This window comes from Natator depressus, chromosome 14 (assembly GCF_965152275.1).
Source record: "Natator depressus isolate rNatDep1 chromosome 14, rNatDep2.hap1, whole genome shotgun sequence".
NCBI classification, from domain to species: Eukaryota; Metazoa; Chordata; order Testudines; family Cheloniidae; genus Natator; species Natator depressus.
Window position 1 is genome coordinate 36,353,557 of NC_134247.1, and position 19,223 is coordinate 36,372,779.

General features: G+C 44.6%; 6 non-coding genes across 6 annotated transcripts; 1 reads left to right on the top strand and 5 right to left on the bottom strand.

Annotated features, from left to right (window-relative positions):
* Positions 1 to 7,271: 7,271 nt before the first annotated feature.
* Positions 7,272 to 7,344, bottom strand: TRNAV-AAC (transfer RNA valine (anticodon AAC)). Its single transcript has one exon. It is a non-coding gene; the product is annotated as a tRNA-Val (tRNA).
* A 1,091-nt stretch (positions 7,345 to 8,435) lies between these two features.
* Positions 8,436 to 8,507, bottom strand: TRNAP-UGG (transfer RNA proline (anticodon UGG)). The gene has a single exon. It is a non-coding gene; the product is annotated as a tRNA-Pro (tRNA).
* A 2,195-nt stretch (positions 8,508 to 10,702) lies between these two features.
* Positions 10,703 to 10,784, top strand: TRNAL-AAG (transfer RNA leucine (anticodon AAG)). Its single transcript has one exon. It is a non-coding gene; the product is annotated as a tRNA-Leu (tRNA).
* Positions 10,785 to 11,452: 668 nt separating this feature from the next.
* Positions 11,453 to 11,525, bottom strand: TRNAV-AAC (transfer RNA valine (anticodon AAC)). Its single transcript has one exon. It is a non-coding gene; the product is annotated as a tRNA-Val (tRNA).
* Positions 11,526 to 13,608: 2,083 nt separating this feature from the next.
* On the bottom strand, positions 13,609 to 13,680 carry TRNAP-UGG (transfer RNA proline (anticodon UGG)). Its single transcript has one exon. It is a non-coding gene; the product is annotated as a tRNA-Pro (tRNA).
* Positions 13,681 to 14,495: 815 nt separating this feature from the next.
* TRNAT-UGU (transfer RNA threonine (anticodon UGU)) lies at positions 14,496 to 14,568 on the bottom strand. The gene has a single exon. It is a non-coding gene; the product is annotated as a tRNA-Thr (tRNA).
* Positions 14,569 to 19,223: the final 4,655 nt, after the last annotated feature.

Sequence of the window (19,223 nt, forward strand, 5' to 3'; positions counted from 1 at the left end):
GCGGACTCTCTCCTCAGGCCCTACACTACCAGCACTCCCAGCTATCTTCAAGACACCACTGACTTCCTAAGGAAACTACAATCCATCGGTGATCTTCCTGAAAACACCATCCTGGCCACTAAGGATGTCGAAGCCCTCCACACCAACATTCCACACAAAGATGAACTACAAACCATCAGGAACAGTATCCCTGATGATGTCACAGCAAACCTGGTGGCTGAACTTTGTGACTTTGTCCTCACCCATAACTCTTTCACATTTGGGGACAACATATACCTTCAAGTCAGCGGCACTGCTATAGGTACCAGGATGGCCCCACACTACGACAACATTTTTATGGCTGACTCAGAGCAACGCTTCCTTAGCTCTCGTCCCCTAACGCCCCTACTCTACTTGCACTACATTGATGACATCTTCATCATCTGGACCCATGGAAAAGAAGCCCTTGAGGAATTCCACTATGATTTCAACAATTTCCATCCCACCATCAACCTCAGCCTGGACTAGTCCACACAAGAGATCCACTACAGTGCTAATAAGCGACGGTCACATAAACACCACCCTATATCGGAAACCTACTGACTGCTATACTTACCTACATGCCTCCAGCTTTCATCCAGACCACATCACACAATCCATTGTCTACAGCCAAGCTCTAAGATACAACCACATTTGCTCCAATCCCTCAAACAGAGACAAACACCTACAAGATCTCAATCAAGCATTCTTAAAACTACAATACCCACCTGCTGAAGTGAAGAAACAGATTGACAGAGCCAGAAGAGTACCCAGAAGTCACCTACTACAGGACAGGCCCAACAAAGAAAGTAACAGAATGCCACTAGCTGTCACCTTCAGCCCCCAACTAAACCCTCTCCAGCCCATCATCAAGGATCTACAACCTATCCTGAAGGACGACCCATCACTCTCACAGATCTTGGGAGACAGGCCAGTCCTTGCTTACAGACAGCCCCCCATCCTGAAGCAAATACTCACCAGCAACCACACACCACACAACAAAAACACTAACCTAGGAACCTATCCTTGCAACAAAGCCCGTTGCCAACTGTGTCCACATATCTATTCAGGGGACACCATCATAGGGCCTAATCTCATCAGCCACACTATCAGAGGCTCGTTCACCTGCACATCTACCAATGTGATATATGCCATCATGTGCCAGCAATGCCCCTCTGCCATGTACATTGGCCAAACCGGACAGTCTCTATGCAAAAGAATACATGGACACAAATCAGACGTCAAGAATTATAACTTTCAAAAACCAGTCAGAGAACACTTCAACCTCCCTGGACACTCAGTTTCAGACCTAAACGTTGCAATTCTTCAACAAAAAAACTTCAAAAACAGACTCCAACGAGAAACTGCAGAACTGGAATTAATTTGCAAACTGGACACCATTAAATTAGGCTTGAATAAAGACTGGGAGTGGATGAGTCATTACACAAACTAAAAACTATTTCCCCATGCTAATTTTCCCCTACTGTTACTCACACCTTCTTGTCAATTGTTTGAAATGGGCCATCCTGATTATCACTACAAAAGTTTTTTTTTTCTCCTACTGATAATAGCCCACCTCAATTGATTACTCTCATTAGAGTTGGTATGGCAACCCCCATTTTTTCATGTTCTCTGTATATATATATATATATCTTCCTACTGTATTTTCCACTGCATGCATCTGATGAAGTGGGTTTAGCCCACGAAAGCTTATGCCCAAATAAATTTGTTAGTCTCTAAGGTGCCACAAGTACTCCTCATTGTTTTTGCTGATACAGACTAACACGGCTACTGCTCTGAAAATACTGTGTGATTCTGAGTTTGGATGAGATGGGCCCCAGTGCAGAGGGCCAATACACGGCCTAGGCAACCACTTAAGTCCCACATAAACTCTAGTTTGAGATCCTGAGTGGTGCAAAATTAACAAATTAATGTTGTTATTAATTTGATTTGTATTTATTATTAGGTTTTAGGCCATTAAGCCCCACTGTGTGCAGATCAGTCTATACTTTTACTCTGTTTTATTGGTGCTTTGAAACAAATATTGGTAATGCATTTGCACATTGCACTGCTTTTAATATGTCTAATGGACTCATATGCTTAGGTGAGAGAAGGAGGATAGAGAAAGAAGGAGACGTCTTTGCTGTTAAGGATGAAAATACCCTGTCCAGCTTCTTCCTGGCACATCTTGCTCTGAAGAAAATGGAGAAGAAATCCAGGAATGTTTACCCAGTTCTCAACAATGCAAAGGGGTGGAAAGAAAGAAAGAAAGAAAGAAAGAAAGAAAGAAAGAAAGAAAGAAAGAAAGAAAGAAAGAAAGAGGAAATTAATGCTGCCAGTGAATGATTAGACAAATGTAACATAGTCTTGCATTATAATTAAACAGAGTAATTTTCAGAAAGGTTATGAGCAACCATAAACCTGTCATTAAAACAAAAAACCTGACCTAACCTTAAACGTAGTGGCAGTTAATGAAGCTAGTTTGCATCACAACTAATATCCCTGTTAAAATACAGATTGTACAGATAGTTAGAAAGCAAGAGAGAGATTCTCTGCAAGCAGATTTCAGAGTGCAAACGGCTGTAGATTAAAATAAATAAATAAATCCCAACTGATGCAATAGTCTTCAGGGATTTCAACTCTTACAAAGCAGTGATGCAAAAAGGCCACAAGATGGCACTTGAGGGTCATGAACAAGCAAGGGGAGGCTCTGTTATGAATTACTGTGAGCTGTTCCCATGCTGTGCATATGTTTTGAAATGTAACAGCAATGGGAAGGGAGTGGTAGGTAATGTTGCAGACCAGAGGGGAGAATGCTGCCAGGAATGAGTGGCTGGTGCATTTGCTCACATCATCATCATCATTAGGTCCTTTCATTCTTAAATCATACACATAATCTTTCTTTCTTTCTTTCTTTCTTTCTTTCTTTCTTTCTTTCTTTCTTTCCACCCCTTTGCTCAATGAGACCTAACACATCACTAATGAGAGGGAAGCTCATTTACATTATTCATCATTACTATTTACCGTTATTACTTAGCATTTATACTGTGGTGTTTTCCATAAGCCTCTAACTGCCAGGAGCTGGGACTGGAGAACAGGGGATGGATCATTCAGTAATTGCCCTGTTATGTTCATTCCCTCAGAAGCACCTGGCATCACCCACTGTTAGAAGACAGGATACTGGGCTAGATGGACCTTTGGTCTGACCCAATATGGCCGTTCTTACATTATAACACAGTCAGTCACCTCTAGGTACTTACCTACTTTTCCTAGTGCTGCAGTCTCTGTATTTCAGGAACCCGAGGAAAACCAGGGATATAGAGTTTAAAGCACAACTCTCTTTATTAGTTACATGACAAGACAGCTCCTACAGACTCTGACCATGCTTGCAGATCCTGAATTTTCCTGCATCCTGTGAGAGACTCCCTTCTAATGGGATGCCCTCTGGTGATTACTTATGACTAATTCCAAAGAGATGATACCACAGTAAACTTAGATGCCAGCCAGGACAGGGTCTCATTGTGGAAATGCTGTACAAACACGAATCACAGAACAGTGTCTTCCCCAAAGAGTGTACAAACAGAGATTAGGTCTATACTAGAAGCTATTGCTGATATAATCATATCAGGGGGTGGTTTCATTATGACATTTTTATACCATCAGAAAGCCTGAGTGCTGGCACAATTCTAATCTCTTTTTCCTGCTATAACTTATTTCATTCAGGGAGCAGGGAGCAGTATAAGCTATACTGAAAAATTACTCGATTGTTATGTATTTGTATTTCCATAGTGCTTAGGTGCCCTAGGCAAGGACCATGACCCCCTGGTGCTTAGGGTGACCAGATGTCCCAATTTTACAGAGACAGTCCCTATTTTTCGGTCTTTTTCTTATATAGGCTCCAATTACCCCCCACCCCCGTCCCAATTTTTCACATTTGCTGTCTGGTCACCCTATTGGTGCTAGAAGTGACGGGGGATGGATCTCTGGATGATTACCTGTTCTTTTCATTCCCTCTGAAGCACCTGGCATTGTTGGAAAACAAGGATACTGGGCTAGATGGACCTTTGGTCTGACCCAGTATAGTATTCGTATGTTCTTATATGAGCTGTGAGTCTTCACTAGAGGGGGTTTCCGACATAGCAATACCCACAAATCTTATTTAGTGGAGACAAGGGCTGAAAGACAAGAGGTGGATGAGACAAGCAGAAAGGGCAGGAGAGAAAGTGGAACAAAAGTAGCAGATTGCTCTCAGTTGTTAGCAAATCATGGATGGTGAGCACAGTTCACCACTTCCCTGGCTACTGTCAGATCACAGCTTGGCAGAGGGGAGTTTCGAGGAAGTACTTGAAGGAGGGCAAGTGGGTGACTTGGTGGACTTGGACTGGAAGCTTTTCCCAGGTGTAAGGGGCAGCACAGTTGAATATATAGAACTCCTGCTCAGAGAAGTGGAGGACTTAAGAATGTATGACTGGAAAGGACCTCTGGAATCATTAGGTCCAGCTACTGAAGGTAGCCACACCATATAATCCTATTCATGATTTTATCAAGCACCCTCTTAAAACCACTGAAGTTTTTTGCCTCCATTGAAACTGTTTGAAGATGGATCAAGAACCACACTCGTCTCAGAAGCAGGAGATCAAATCTGGCATCAATGGTGTGATAAAAGCATTGCTCTAACTTTCACTATGCTATTGTTCTCATTTTCTCAGTTGATTCGTATTTCCTCTTACTGTTTACTACTAGTGGTATACAAGCTGGGTGATGTTACCTACATATAGTATTAGACAGACCCATTCATGAAGAGTTGACCTAGCTTTTGCATTCAGCTTCAGATATTGGTCTCTGTTTACAGCCACCTTCTCACCATAACTTAATCATGTCCACATTATGGGTAAGAATTCAAACACAGAGGAAACAAGGAAATTCTTGATTCAGGGTAGGGTGACCAGATGTCCCGATTTTATAGGGACTGTCCCTATTTTTGGGTCTTTTTCTTATATAGGCTCCTATTATCCCCCACCCCTAGTCCTGATTTTTCACACTTGCTGTCTGGTCATCCTAATTCAGGGCTGCTGACAACTTCACTACAAGATTCAGAGAGTTTAAGGCCAGAAGAAATCAAATAATCTGACCTCCTGTATACCATAGATCATTACATTTCACCCAGTTGAGGGACATAGCATATCATCCAGAAAGGCATCCAGGCTAGATTTGAAGGGTTTGAGTAATGGAGAATCCACCACTTCCCTTGTATCTCATCTCTGTGGCCTCAAGTTTATGCATGACTAGGTTGTGTTCTCCGACCTGTGGACCCCTCTGACATAACAATGACATTCAAAATATGGAAGCTCACTTCTACCCTTAAATCCCTACCAAATAAAAAAAGACATACCCCAAGACCCTACCCCAAGCAGAATTTTGACCCCAAAAAGAGAAACGTGACAAAGACTCAATGAAACCAATCAGGGGAGTTGGCTATTGCTATTGATTTTATGGGGATGATTCTCAGATACTATGGTGATGAACAGCAGACTAAAACCGGAGAGAGAGAGAGAGAGAGAGAGAGTAGGAGTACAAGTCTTGATCCTCTTCTCTCATACTAAAAGTGGTCTGTGGAAGGGGTCTGCACCCCACAGGTTTATAGAGTATGTTTTCTATAGCCAGTGCTTTATAATGATAAAGAGGAAGGTCAGACCTATTGTTTCTAAAGGTGACAAGATAAGTGGCCATTCTAACATCTTATGGGAAAGAATTTCAGTGATAGAGGTCTCCATGAGAGGGTCACACCTATGCTCCAGCAGTTCCATTGGATCCCAGTCCATCTCTTGCTCATTCAGGCTAAATTTGTTTTGGCATCTTTGCCTATACATGCCAGAACAGATGTGCACCTCTGGATCAGTGCAGCTAATGAAACCCACGTGAAGGGCAGAGGGACAGATTTGTCAGAGCACTAGAACTTGAATCTCCTCTTGAAGTCACTATGACCTAAAGGTGCCCAGCACCTATGGAAATCAGTTCCAGAGCGTTCTGGTCACGGAGTTTTGAAATGAGCATCTACAGAAGATTACACTGAGGCCTGACCTACACTTAGGAGTTTTGCCACTAAGTAATTTAGAAGGCGGGGGAGGCGGTGGGGAATCACACCCTAACCAACATAACTGTGCTGGGAAATGCCCGACTGTAGACTCAGAGTGATAATAGACAGGAGACAATATCTGTATCTATCTGTCAAATGATCATGGCTGTAGTGATTCCAGAGTTAAGAGAGATGACAAAAGTCCCAATCCAGATCAGGACTCTCTTATGCTAGGCACTTTACAAGCACACAGAAAAAGCCAGTCCATGCTCCGAACACATCACAGACTCACTCTCTGTTAACTTCCCTAGGTTTTTAGTTTAATTTCTCTAGAATCTTATTTGATATCTAGTTTTGAACAAAAAATCTATTGGCTTCATTCCTGTATTTCCCCATCCCCAAAAGACTTAATCATCCTTACTTAAGAAGGGAAATTCAGGTCATTTAGTCCCCTTCCCCAGCCCCAATCATTGAGGTTGATTTTCCTCTCACACTGACTTCTAGATGGTAAGTTCTTTGGGGGGCAAGAACTGTCTATTTGTTCTGTGGGAGACAAGGCGGGGGAGGTGATATATTTTATTGGACCAACCTCTGTAGGTGAGAAAGACATGCTTTTGCGCTTACACAATCTGAAGAAGAGCTCTGTATAAGTTCCAAAGCTCTCTCACTACAACAAGTTGGTCCAGTCAGAGATATTACTTCACCCACCTTGTCTCTAATATTCTGGGACCAACACTGCCACAGCAACTCTATTTGTTCTGTGTTCACCATACCTAGCACTGGTCATGAGTTGGGCTACTAGACCTATGATGATGACGACTACTATTACTACTAACAATAATACTAAATGGAGAGCCTAATAATTTAGCACAGAGTAAATGAGATCATGATATGGCCCAAAGGCCTTTTGTTTGTTTGTTTTACAATATGTTTCATAGCCGCCTTTTCTTTTGCAACATTGTAATCTAAATATACATGTAAACAATTTTCCAGTATATCAGTGTGGCAAGATAACTTTGGCTCATCTGTTGTAACTTGATTGAGCCCATTGTATAGGTTCAGACAGCTCTTGCGATTGCATAAAATAGAAGAATGTTTTGTAGGCACTTAAAAAAGAAATGTTACTAGTTTAAGATACACAAGGAAAATTATCCCTGCAGAAAGGAGGTGAGATGCATGTTCCTGCCCGGTTTTGAACCAGGGATCTTTTGCATGTTAGGCAAATGTGATAACCACTACACTACAGAAACCCATCTGCTTTGTTTTTTTTATCCCTCTGTGGTCTAACCTTTGTTAATGAAATAGGTGCAGTTTAATATTTATTGGTTTCAGAGTAGCAGCCCTGTTAGTCTGTATCCGCAAAAAGAAAAAGAGTACTTGTGGCACCTTAGAAACTAACCAATTTATTTGAGCATAAGCTTTAGTTAGCTACAGCTCACTTCATTGGATGCAATATTTATGTGTCTGTACTGCCCCCTTCTGGATGAAGTTGGACCTGGTATATGTGTGAAGCTTGCATCTGTAAGCATGTAAAATACTGTGGCCCTCTCTTTTTTTGAGTTTTGATTGTATTCTTTCTCCAGGTGTAGTTTTGCGTGAGTATGATTCTGAGAGTGCATGCCTTCAGGTGCATTTCCAGGGAGACAGATGAGACGATGTGAGATGAGGTGGTGGCACTCTGGAGATTTAGCTGCCTGCGGCGCCTCTCTCACAGCTGCTCTTTCCCTGTTCTAACCCTCTTTCTCTTGCCTGTGCATTTTATGATTGGGGGAATTCCCCCAATTCCAGAGTTTCTGAAACAAAAAGGAACCGACAGGTCACACCAGCAGGCAGCTGGCTTCTATAAGAACAGCCAGACTGGGTCAGACCAATGGTCCATCTAGCCCAGTATCCTATCCTCTAACAGTGGCCACCACCAGGTGCTTCAGAAGGAAAGAACAGAACAGACAATCATGTCGCCTCAGTCTATTTCACAATCTGCTGCTCCCCTTTGTGGCAGAACTAGCTAGGGGTGGCAAAGGGCCAGCAACTGAGAGAAACAGGATCTTGCAAGGCACCAGGAAACTCAACCAGGAGAACAAACAGTGGCTTCTTTCTTGGACAGGGCTTGAAACCCCAGTCTCTTTTAGCTGTGTGTAGGCTGGGAAGATTTAGCTTTTTAAAAAACCCCAAATCAAGGCTCATGTAACTTTCACTGAACAGAAACACTGCTCCTGGGTTGTCACCATCAGCCCACTAGGTTTTTTGGTAATAGGGATTGTTGAAAGCTGAGCTGATCAGTTAGAGAATAACAAAAGAGAAAATGTTCTAAAGACCAGGATTTTTTTTTAAAAAGGAAGGAGGGCTCGTCCGGGATTTGAACCCGGGACCTCTCGCACCCAAAGCGAGAATCATACCCCTAGACCAACGAGCCAAGTATAGAAAAGTTTTCACTGGATGCTTCTTGTCTCTTTCTACTGTTGTAGTTTTTTTTATTTTAAGTTGTAAGAGTGATAAGGTGATTGAAGTAGTCTCTTTTATTGGATCAACTTCTGTTGGTGAAGGACTTGAAGAAGAGCTCGGTGGAGCTCAAGAGCTTGTCTATTCACCAACAGAAGTTGGTCCAATAAAAGGTATCTCACCCACCTTGTCTCTCTCTTACTTGTGACTTTGTTTTTACTATTGTGACTTTAGTTGCCTCTTTTCCTTGTTAAGGGTAAGAGAAAGCTCACCATTCTCCTGCCATTTATTTCTTTTTGCCTAATTGGCTCCATTCTACGTGGACAAGAGCTACCAGTACACTATTCTAGGCTGTCATTTTTTGAAGTCAAATGACAGTAAATTTGCTTCTTCCACAAGTCTACTAGTTACAATATTGTCTATGTAATCCACTCCTCCTTCACCCCAACAAAACAAAACAAACAAAAAGAAAATTCTTTATGTGGAGTTAAATTTGAAATTGCAAGGACATCATTCTCCTTTTACTGATAGACAGATAGATAGATAGAAAAGAAACTTGCAGTATACATATATAAAAACTACAAGACCTTCACTTCTCAGGCTTCAGGGCATAAACTCCCCAGAATGTGTCGCCTCCTCAATTGTCCATAGATTTCAGAGTAACAGCCGTGTTAGTCTGTATTCGCAAAAAGAAAAGGAGGACTTGTGGCACCTTAGAGACTAACCAATTTATTTGAGCATAAGCTTTCGTGAGCTACAGCTCACTTCATCGGATGCGTACTGTGGAAAGTGTAGAAGATCTTATTATATACACAGAGACCATGAAACAATACCTCCTCCCACCCCCCTCTCCTGCTGGTAATAGCTTATCTAAAGTGACAGAATTTTTCCTCTAATAGGTTTGGGGATTTAAAGGGTTACAAACACAGAAGTCTCAGTCTTCCAGATTCCACAGAGAGAAGCCAGCAAAACGCCACATGGACTCTCAATAATGAAGAGGTCTTCTTGTTCCCTGAGGCTGCCCCCTAGAACCTGGGGCCTAAGTCACCCTGCTGGGAGCTTTCAGGGCACCTGGGACCCAATTCATACCTCAAGCAGACATTACTCAAACACTTGGGCGTTGGTGTCAACAATCAGAGGATTTCCAACAGAGCATAAAATATACTAGGATGCCTGACACTTAAAAAAACCCAAACAAACAAACAAAAAAACACAACAGGTCACATTAAACCTTTCAGTCACACTAAGGAGCTGGGTCTAGTCCAATAAAGTGAACTGTAGAAAGAATCTCTCAGCTATGGATAGCATAACATGGTAACGATCAGGGCAACTTGCCAACAGACGGTTACTTGAGCCCATGTGCTTACATCTGTGCTTATCTGTAAGCACAGGAATGGAGGGTGACATAAGACGAGGGATCTACGTAATAACAACAATAATAGAAGACGTGGAGGGGGTAGAGAAGAAAGTGTGTGTATGGGGTGGGGGTGGGGGGAGGACAGTAGATAGTGTAGGGGGCATGTGAAACGCCGAGTGTGAATGGATTGGCTGCAGATAATGATGAAAAGGAGTTTTTCGTTTAGTTACCACTTAGCAAAATCATTCGGGTGTTAAAATAGTTTGCCATTGATATCTGAGATAGTTGCTACTGGAGGGGGGAAAGAGAGAGACCCAGGATGAGAGTGGATATCATTCAGTTCTGGAGGAAAGCCGGTAATAATAATGATAATAATAATAAATTACTATTATTTTATTTTTCTGCTCTTTCTCTCCCTCTCCTCCTTCTTCTTCTTTTAAATGCAGCCAGGTAATCATTTTGTCAAAAGACAGATCACTGCCCTTCTAGTTTTATAGTAAACTCCCACATCTGAAGGAATGTCACTATGGGTTAGCAAGGAAATATTTTATTACTTCAGTTTTTCTTTGTGTGTCAATTTTTGTGCCAAACTACCTTACACACGAGTAGCACTATAGGCAGCGGGGGTTGACTTTGAATTAAGAGTAGTAAATGGCTGCTGTAATTAGAACTATACTTTTTTTAATTGTGCATTGTGAGATGCGTGCAGCACGCTGTCAGATTGCTTTTGGCTCTCAAATTGGAGTTTTTTCAGTGGTGCAGAGAGCACTATGCCAAGGAAAGGGGTATACCCAGGAATTTATTTTCAGCAAGGTAGCGTGGCCGAGCGGTCTAAGGCGCTGGATTAAGGCTCCAGTCTCTTCGGAGGCGTGGGTTCGAATCCCACCGCTGCCAGATTCCTTTTGTGCTTTGCCTTTCCTTCAGGATCCATTTTTTAAAATAGCTAAATGGAGACTTTCAATTTCGCGGTGCTAATTAGCAGATATGCTTTTGCACTTGCCTGATAGCCCCGTCCCAGAGAACACTGACCTTGACTGAAGAGAGGGGCAGTTTTCAGGAAGGTCCTGTTTGTAGACGGTGCTAAAAATAACCGAAGTGGAATATCCCTCTGTGCATGACAACTGTGGATTTATTCTCCAGCCCAGAGAGCACAGCAACTATTCAGGGCATTAGCGGGGGATCTGTATGGATCCCTGCAAAGCTGCTCTGTCTGTCACTTCTTCCTGACAAAAGGGACTTGCAAATTAGGAGAATGTAGATCTCAAACCAGCCAATGCTCCCTCCCTTTAACATTATAGGCAAAGCAACTCACTGCAAGAGAAATGTACGAGAGATGCCTGAGTTTTCTTTTTCCACCCCCAAAAATATCCAAATACAAATTGTCAGGATTTGTCCTGTATGCCATGTAGTTAGTGTGTCAGTTACAGGATATCAGAAAGACGAGAAACAGCGGATGTGCCACAAGCGTTAAGACTTAATCTTCTCCAAAACGGGTTCTTATTTAACATACTTTGGAAGCATTACCCTATGCCACAGTGTTCACCACATCAAAATTGCAAAGCTGTTTCTGCCCGGTTTCGAACCGAGGACCTTTCACGTGTTAGGCGAACGTGATAACCACTACACTACAGAAACCCAACTATAAAGTGTGTGCTCCCTGATTATCTAGAGATTTCTAATCCGTGGGTCGTGTGTCTTTGCTGATGTCTTCATGTAAGTGTACTGGTTTTTGTTAATCAGTGGCTTTGTGTTTGCAGATGGTTGTGACTGTTACGTTCGTCTGTATGTGTGTTCGTGTATAGTGAAACTGTGTACTCACAAATATCCCCTAACTAACTGCTGTGATATTTGTAAATGGGTGTGAGCTCATGATTGTGTGATTTGTTTGTGAATGTGCACATACAGACATGAAGCTTTGAGTAGACTTACGTATGACAATGCTTCTGTTTGTGTATGTGTGATCATTTTAAACGTGTGCATACATGTGTATGTTCATGTTCTTTATGTGCCTAGGTATGATTTTGCTTTTTTGAAAAATGCCTCTGGGCTTGGTGGTTGTGTTTCTTAATCTGTGGTTTATACCTTCCTGTGTGTTTTGGACTGATTGTGATGTCTATGTCTCTGATAGCTGTGTGCTCACCTCCATGTGCGATTTTTGTGTAGGCCTGCCTATGTGATTTCAGTATTTGCATGTATGTTGATGAATAGGTCAGTTTTATTATTACTATTATCCTCTACTAGGGTAGTGTTTGTGGACTGACCAAGATGAGGATCTCATTGTGCTAGTCAGACTAATAGTTTGTGGGTCGAAGAATACCTCCCTGTGTGCACGCACAATAACGTGATTCGTTTGTGTGTGTTTAGTATTGTGTGGTTTATGTGTACTTGCGCTTAAATGTGTTTTACGGTGAGTGTTGTTTCTTTGGGTGCTACATAATTCCATTGCACTGAGCTACAGCCTGGTAATTTGTAGGCGGAATTTATAGGGTGAAAACTCTGTGGTGCATTTATCCTGCAGTTTTGCAGTGAATGGCTTTGCCTGCACAGCCCGTATAGGATTAGTGTGTGAATATGTTACCGTGATTTTTTTTTTTACTCTAAACACACAGTGTGATTTGTGTGCCTGCACCTCTATGAGCTGTTTGCCCAAGAGGGTGATTTGCCCAAGTTTCTGTATGCAGCAGTGGTGGTGGCTGGCTGGGTGGGTGTGCTGATGCGTTCCTGTCTATATGTGCGGGTGCAATTGTATTGCTGTGTATGTAACAGCACAACTGTGAATTTTGTTTCTCCATCCGCATGTGTGCAGATGGGAATGACTTAACTCGCCTCTCCCCATCCCCCCACCCCCAGGTCTCTGCTATGCTTGTCCGGATGTCTCTAACTATAGCAGAAATAATCAGTCTTGTTTCCACCCTCCCCCCAAAAACAACGATCTCCCGCAGCAAAGCACCCACTTAATTAGGCTCTGCAGGTCTCCATTCAAGGAACCCGAATGCCTCCCTCCTTCCCGTACCAAGCAGCCCGTTAAGGCACCCCTGCATCCCTTTCCCAAAAATAACCCTGCTACTGACTGTGCCCCGCTTTAACACGCCCCCCCCCCCCCATGCCGCGCTCTTTGCCAGGAGCCCTGAAAACAATTCCCACCGCCCGCGAATTCCCCCCTTACACAGCTCCCCCAGGAAACCCCAGTTGGTCCCCATGCTGGCAGCCTGCCCCCCAGCCCTCAACATCCCCCCTCAGTCCCCTGGTTCTATGCCCTGCTGTTATGCCACTTCTAGCTTGTCAACCCCCACTCTGGGGAGCTATGAGCCCCTTGGGTGACTTGCAGGGAGCCCTGCACGGCGGGTACATGCCACCCTGGGTCACCCTCTAGGGAATGTTTTATCTACAGCCTCCTGACATCGTTTCTTGATTCCTCCTCTCCCCCACCAAATCTATTGATCTCTTCTTCCCCACTTCCCCACCAGCTTGGTTCGCCCTGGTTAACTCCTCCCCAGTTTGTTTTGTTTTTCTTCCCGCTATTCCGTTGCTGCCTGGCTCAGCAAAAACTCATCAGACCACGTGGCAAGTCCCCAATCCCAGAGAGAAGCAACCACTGCAAAAGCACAAGGACGTCACTGCCCTGTTCATTTGTACAGCAGGGCATATTTTGTACTGTTCACAGGCAAACTGTGCACGTTTTTTAGAGTGCCAATACATATTTTTAAAATATAAAAGAGGGCTCGTCCGGGATTTGAACCCGGGACCTCTCGCACCCAAAGCGAGAATCATACCCCTAGACCAACGAGCCATAGTAACAATAAGCAGCTGAGGAAGTACTTGAGAGCTGTCTTTAGGTAACGCGCTGCATGAGCCCTTTGCTTTTTTGGAATCATTTCCACTTTCCTTCCATTCTCTTGCTCCAGCTCACTTTCCTCTTCCTCTGCCAACGCTTCAGTGCCCAGTACTGCTCAGTGATTCAGCTTTCAACAAGAGAGGCTTGACTTTAATTCATTTTTTTCCCTTTAATCCCTTCCCCTCTCCAGTCAGTCATTCTTTCTTTCCAACAACATAAGTGAAAAAGGTATCACCCAGCGGGTCTGACAGTTCCTAAATTTCTGGTAACAGCTGTAGAGAGCGGCAGATTTTTATCCTACTGATTCCCTCCCCCCACCCCATGCTTTTTGTAGTGTAAACTGAGGCAGCAAGTGTTTCCAGATAAAAACCTTCCCCCAAAGAGAAAGAGACTGTCAGGTACTAAATTTTAAAATCCATGATTGCAGGTGCTTAGATGCTCCAACATTATATATCTCCAGCCTTCCTAAGAATTTACCATTTGCAGTGTTGCCCCAAGGATATTAGAGTGACAAGGTGGGTGAGGTAACATCTCTTGTTGGACCAGCTTCTGTTGGTGAAAGTAAGCTGAAGAATAGCTCGGCTTCAAAGTTTGTCTTGTCACTTCGCTTGTGTGTCAAATAATTAACTGGTGGCCCAAGACACCAGTTGACATTTGAAAAAAGTCAAGGAATGAGACTGATCTGGAAAGTGAAATAAAAGCTTTTGTTAAAATAAGTAACATCTTTTAAAAATGAAATGAAGGGACATGGGGTGAAAAAGGGCAACATTAGGCCCCAGCGAGATTTGAACTCGCGACCCCTGGTTTACAAGACCAGTGCTCTAACCCCTGAGCTATGGAGCCTGCAGCTATAAAATGTTCTTCTGTCGTGCCCAGAATGGTGAAGATCTTTTGACCTGTGCTTTGCTCAGGATCTGGATTAATGTTCTGACCCCAATTAAAAGTATCTTTATTCACCAGGAGTCGATGGCAATGTAAGGATTTGCATAAAAAGTCTCCTTTGGCTCGTCCTCCAAGCTCTGCAGCCCGCTTTAAGAAACAAACAGGAAAAGGGACACGCCACATACACACTGCTGGCCAGCTGGCTCTGTGCCTGAAAAACATGTGTGGTAACGCTACCACCTGCTGTATTGACTGTGTATTGCACCCTGAAGGTTGGCTAAATTAAATACAGCTTGCCGGAAGTGGAAATCAATAGTTTGCAGTGTTGTGTGTTCGCTGCACTTTATTTGCATACAACAAATGCAGCGGATCACACGTCATCCCATTAGTTGCTTGGCACTTTTCTTTTCTTTTTTTTCCAATGCACGAACCAAACTTTGATTCAAGAATATATTAAATGGATTAGAGGTATTAAATTGGTGATGGATGATGTCACTGTGATAGCTAGGAATAAAATCCATGGTCCTGTTTCACACTCCCCTCTTCTAACCCATATACAATACTGCCTCCGGCTAGATGTTTGCTGCATATGTATTGTTTAATCAATGGCATCCAGCATGGAATGCACTTGCATTTCTACATTGTGCAATAATGAGAAGCAAAATACTCTGAGTATTGTAATATACTCTAAGATCTCTGTCTGAGTTCCACCAAATCAGAAGAACCAGAAGTTGAGTATTATTATACTGAATTTATGTTACAGTAGGTTTTAAAAAAAACAGGATCAGGACCCATGTGGGCTGGGTGCACTGTACCACACTGAGAGCCTTCACTTGATGTAGAGAAGAAGAATCAAGTCCACAAAATTCATGCAGTTATTTTGTCTCACTCCCCTTTCTTGTAGACGAGCACCATCATAGACTTCTCCCAGGAGCTGGGAGTACAGAGGAACTGTTTGCATTTGTTGAAAATGGCAGTTAGTACCAGGGAGCCGGGGTCTCATTTTTTCAGGAAGTTGTAGTGAATACCATCTTTTCCTGGGGCTGTGGTTTTGGTCTTTGTAAGTCTGGTCTCTACTTCCTGTGCTGTAAAGTCTTGTTCCAGGTCCTCTGCATAGTCAAGGTGGGGTAAAGGATGAAGGCACCCTGGTCACTGCGTGTCATTCTAAGCTACATGGTCAAACACACCCCTGAAGTATGAAAATAGTCTCTTGGACGGGATTGCGCAGTAGGGTGAGGGCCTGTCGAGGATCTCTCTCATAGACTTAGGGCGGTTTGACTGGTAGAGCTTCTGGATCCTGGCTGCTGCTGCTGCTGCTGGGCCGTAGCGGTGACTGATGTTCCTTCTCCTGGCTTCTCTCCTGTGGTGGTTATTGTTGTTATGTCTCCATGCCGGAGCTCTGTGAGCAGTCGGTGTGTTCTCCTGAGTTCCTTTCCTCCCAGATACAATTTTTGCAGACAGGTCTTAGTGAGTCTGTCTACAAGGAAGTCAAAGGAAGGAGGCTGTCCTTGCCAACTCCTCCATCCAAGTGGCTTGCCGAGGTGTGCCAGCCCTCACCGAAGGTTGCTGCTCCTCTGGCTGCTCAATCTCCACAAGCTCAGGCTGGAAAACTGCTGTGGGATTAGCCTGTTGCCTATTTTCCTCCCGGTTTTGCGTACTCTGTTCAGCTGGATCTTGAGGCATGATCTCCGAAACAAGGGCAGTGTCTTCCTTTGCAGTTTTTAGGGCAGCACTTGTCCTTTTAGGAAGGACAGTTTTAGGGGCAGCGGTAATGGCCCTTTTAGGGATGCGGTCTTGCTTGTGAGTTTCCAGAGCAATGCTGGTCCTTCTGTGGATGAGTTCTGTCGGGGTGGGGAGGGGGTCTTTGATGCAGTGTGAGACCTTCTGGGGGCAAGGTCCTGGGGGTGGTGTTGCAGGCCATGCTGGTCTGCCTAGGGGTGAGGTCCCTTTGCGTGGTCCTAGTGGCGTAGATCGCTCCTCCACTAGCTGGGTCTCACTGGGTAGCCTGTGTGGTGAAGCTAGCTCTTCTGATGACAGGATCCCATTAAGTTACCTGCACGGGGGCACTGACCCTTCTGATGATGGTGTCATGATGAACATTCTGTGAGGAAGCACTAAGCTGTCTGGAGATGGAGTTGCCTCACGTAAGCTGCGAGGGAGCGCTGATCCTCCTCTTGGTGGGGACCAGCTTAGGGATTTTTAAGGCAGCACTTACTCCTTCAATGGTAGTATGCTTTTGGGTGGTCCCATGGACAGGGGTAGTCCTTCCCTCTGTAGATTGTTGGACCACCTTTTCGTGCTCTGGCTCTGGGGGAGTTGGCTGTGATGCAGTAGCCGGAGTATTTGGGCAGTCGGAAGCCGGAGTTGGAGCATGTGGTGTTTCTGCATTCAGAGCAGAGATGGGATGGTGGCAACATAGTCTGGTAGAGTTGAGATTCTTCAGGGGTGAGATGTCCCTTGCAGGATACCTGATGCAACTTACATTTCTTCTGCGTCTCAAAAGGCAGATCACAGAGGGCACACTGGAATGCAATCCGCTTGCCATGGATTTTCTTAAGGTGTCTGCTGAGACTGTCAATGTACTGGAATCCTCGGACTGGACAGCAGAAGGGCCAGAGGACAATGTCCATAGGGAGGGGATATTGGAGGTAGAGGCAATCATTCTCCCTTTCTTCTCGCTATGCTAGATGGGCTTCAGTCATATCAGTGGACTCACTAGATGGTTCTCGTTGTGCTGGGAGAGTAGTATGGAGAGGTTTGGCTGGGCAGGCATCTAGTGAGGTGTTGAGGTCCCGCTGGGTGGTTTCTGAGGAGAGGCTGGTCTCTGAGGAGAGGCTGGTCCTGCCGGCTGAGGTACCTTTTTGCACAGCAGGACAACAACCAGCATCAGGATCCTGGGCAGTACAGGAGGTGGAAGAAGTTCTCCTTGTGGCATCTTTCTCCTGAAGAGCTGGGGAGACAATGTTTGTCCTGGCTGTGATGTCCAGGAAGGCCGTCCTCGAGGTGCAAGATCCCCCTACAGCAGCATTTCCACAGGTTTTCTTCAAGGAAGCAATGTTCTGGAAGCACTGCGGGTGTTCTTGGTCTGTCCTGGAGCCTCCGAAGCAGCATGAAGATCTTCTTTTGAAGCAGCAGCAGAATCCATCTTCAAAATAGTAGTCTTCTTCAGGATAGCAGGTCGAGTCTTCTACAAAGTGCAGTTTCTGCCTCAGTAATTAAACTGATAAGAACAGATATAAAAATTTTATTAAAGCTAATGTTAAAATTATATAATACACAGGTTGAGATAAGTGTGTCTGTACAATATATGCAAGTGCTATTCCATAGCCCCACTGCTCTTTTCTGCAATCCCATGTCTAGCTCCAACTTGCAATCAGTCATACCGAAGATACTTCCAGTTTCTCTTCATAGCAGTCCGGTGCCTTGCCTTCGTATAGCTGCACACTCTGCATGGCTTGTCCCCATTCCCTTAGTGGACGGCCCCCTTCAGCGGGACACAGTTGAGCTGGGTCTTATTGATGAATCTCCAGCCAGCAAATCGGGTGAAGCTGCCTCGAGGGAGGAAGCAGTTACTGGCGTCCCAGTTGCATATCACCTCGAAGGCCTTGCCCTACTCTGGCTTCCATTTCAGGTTTTCCTCATATTGCCAACAGGTGGCATCCTTCAGGGTCCTCTCCAGCTTGGTTTTAGCTCTCGGTCTAGAAACTTCCTTTTATAGAAAATGACACCTACCTGCCCAGAGTCACGCTATTTCTCCTGAAATAGCATGACTCTAGGCAGGTAGCTGGGGCTTTGTCACAACACCCAGTATCCATAGGCACCAACTTTTGCTCAACCCTGCTCTGCCCCCAGCCCTGCCCCGACTCTACCCCTTCCATGAGGCCTGGCCCCACCCCCATTCCAACCCCTTCCCCAAAGTCTCCGCCCCCTCACTGCCCCTATTTTGACTCCTTCCCCAAATCCCTGCCCCGGCCCCGCCTCTTCCCTGCCTCCTCCCCTGAGTGCACCACGTTCCCGCTCCTCCCCACATCTCCTGGAGCAGCCAAACAGCTCTTTGGCGGCGGCAGGGCGGGAAGTGCTGGGACGTAGGTGGAGGAGTGGGGACACGGCACACTCAGGGGAGGAGGTGGGTGAGGAGGAGGTGAGTGGGAGGGGAGCTTGGCTGCCAGTGGGTGCAGAGCACCCACTAATATTTCCCCGTAGTCAGCGCCTAATTTTCCAGCCATGGAGTCGGCACCTATGCATGTATCAGCAGCCTGGTGATAAGATCACAAGCACTGGCAACCTTGGGAACTCCAACTCATTGCTTTCCACTTGAGCAGAGCTTGAATGCTCAGTGGATTCACCCTTCGCTAATAGACTTTCTGGATGTAGGTAATGAGTGAAAAATCATTGAAAACATTATCATTGCCAGTCTCTTCTCGACTGGCCTTTTGTTTTGAATGACTTTGTCCAATTCTGTCCCATGCATCTCTCTGTAGTCACAGAGCTTGTCTAAGGTTATTGGGCCTTGTTCTTATTTTGGTTTTTAGTCAAGTTCTTAATCTCTCTAGTGCAGAATGATGATGATCTTTTGACCTGTGCTTTGCTCAGATTGTAATCAATGTTCTGAACCC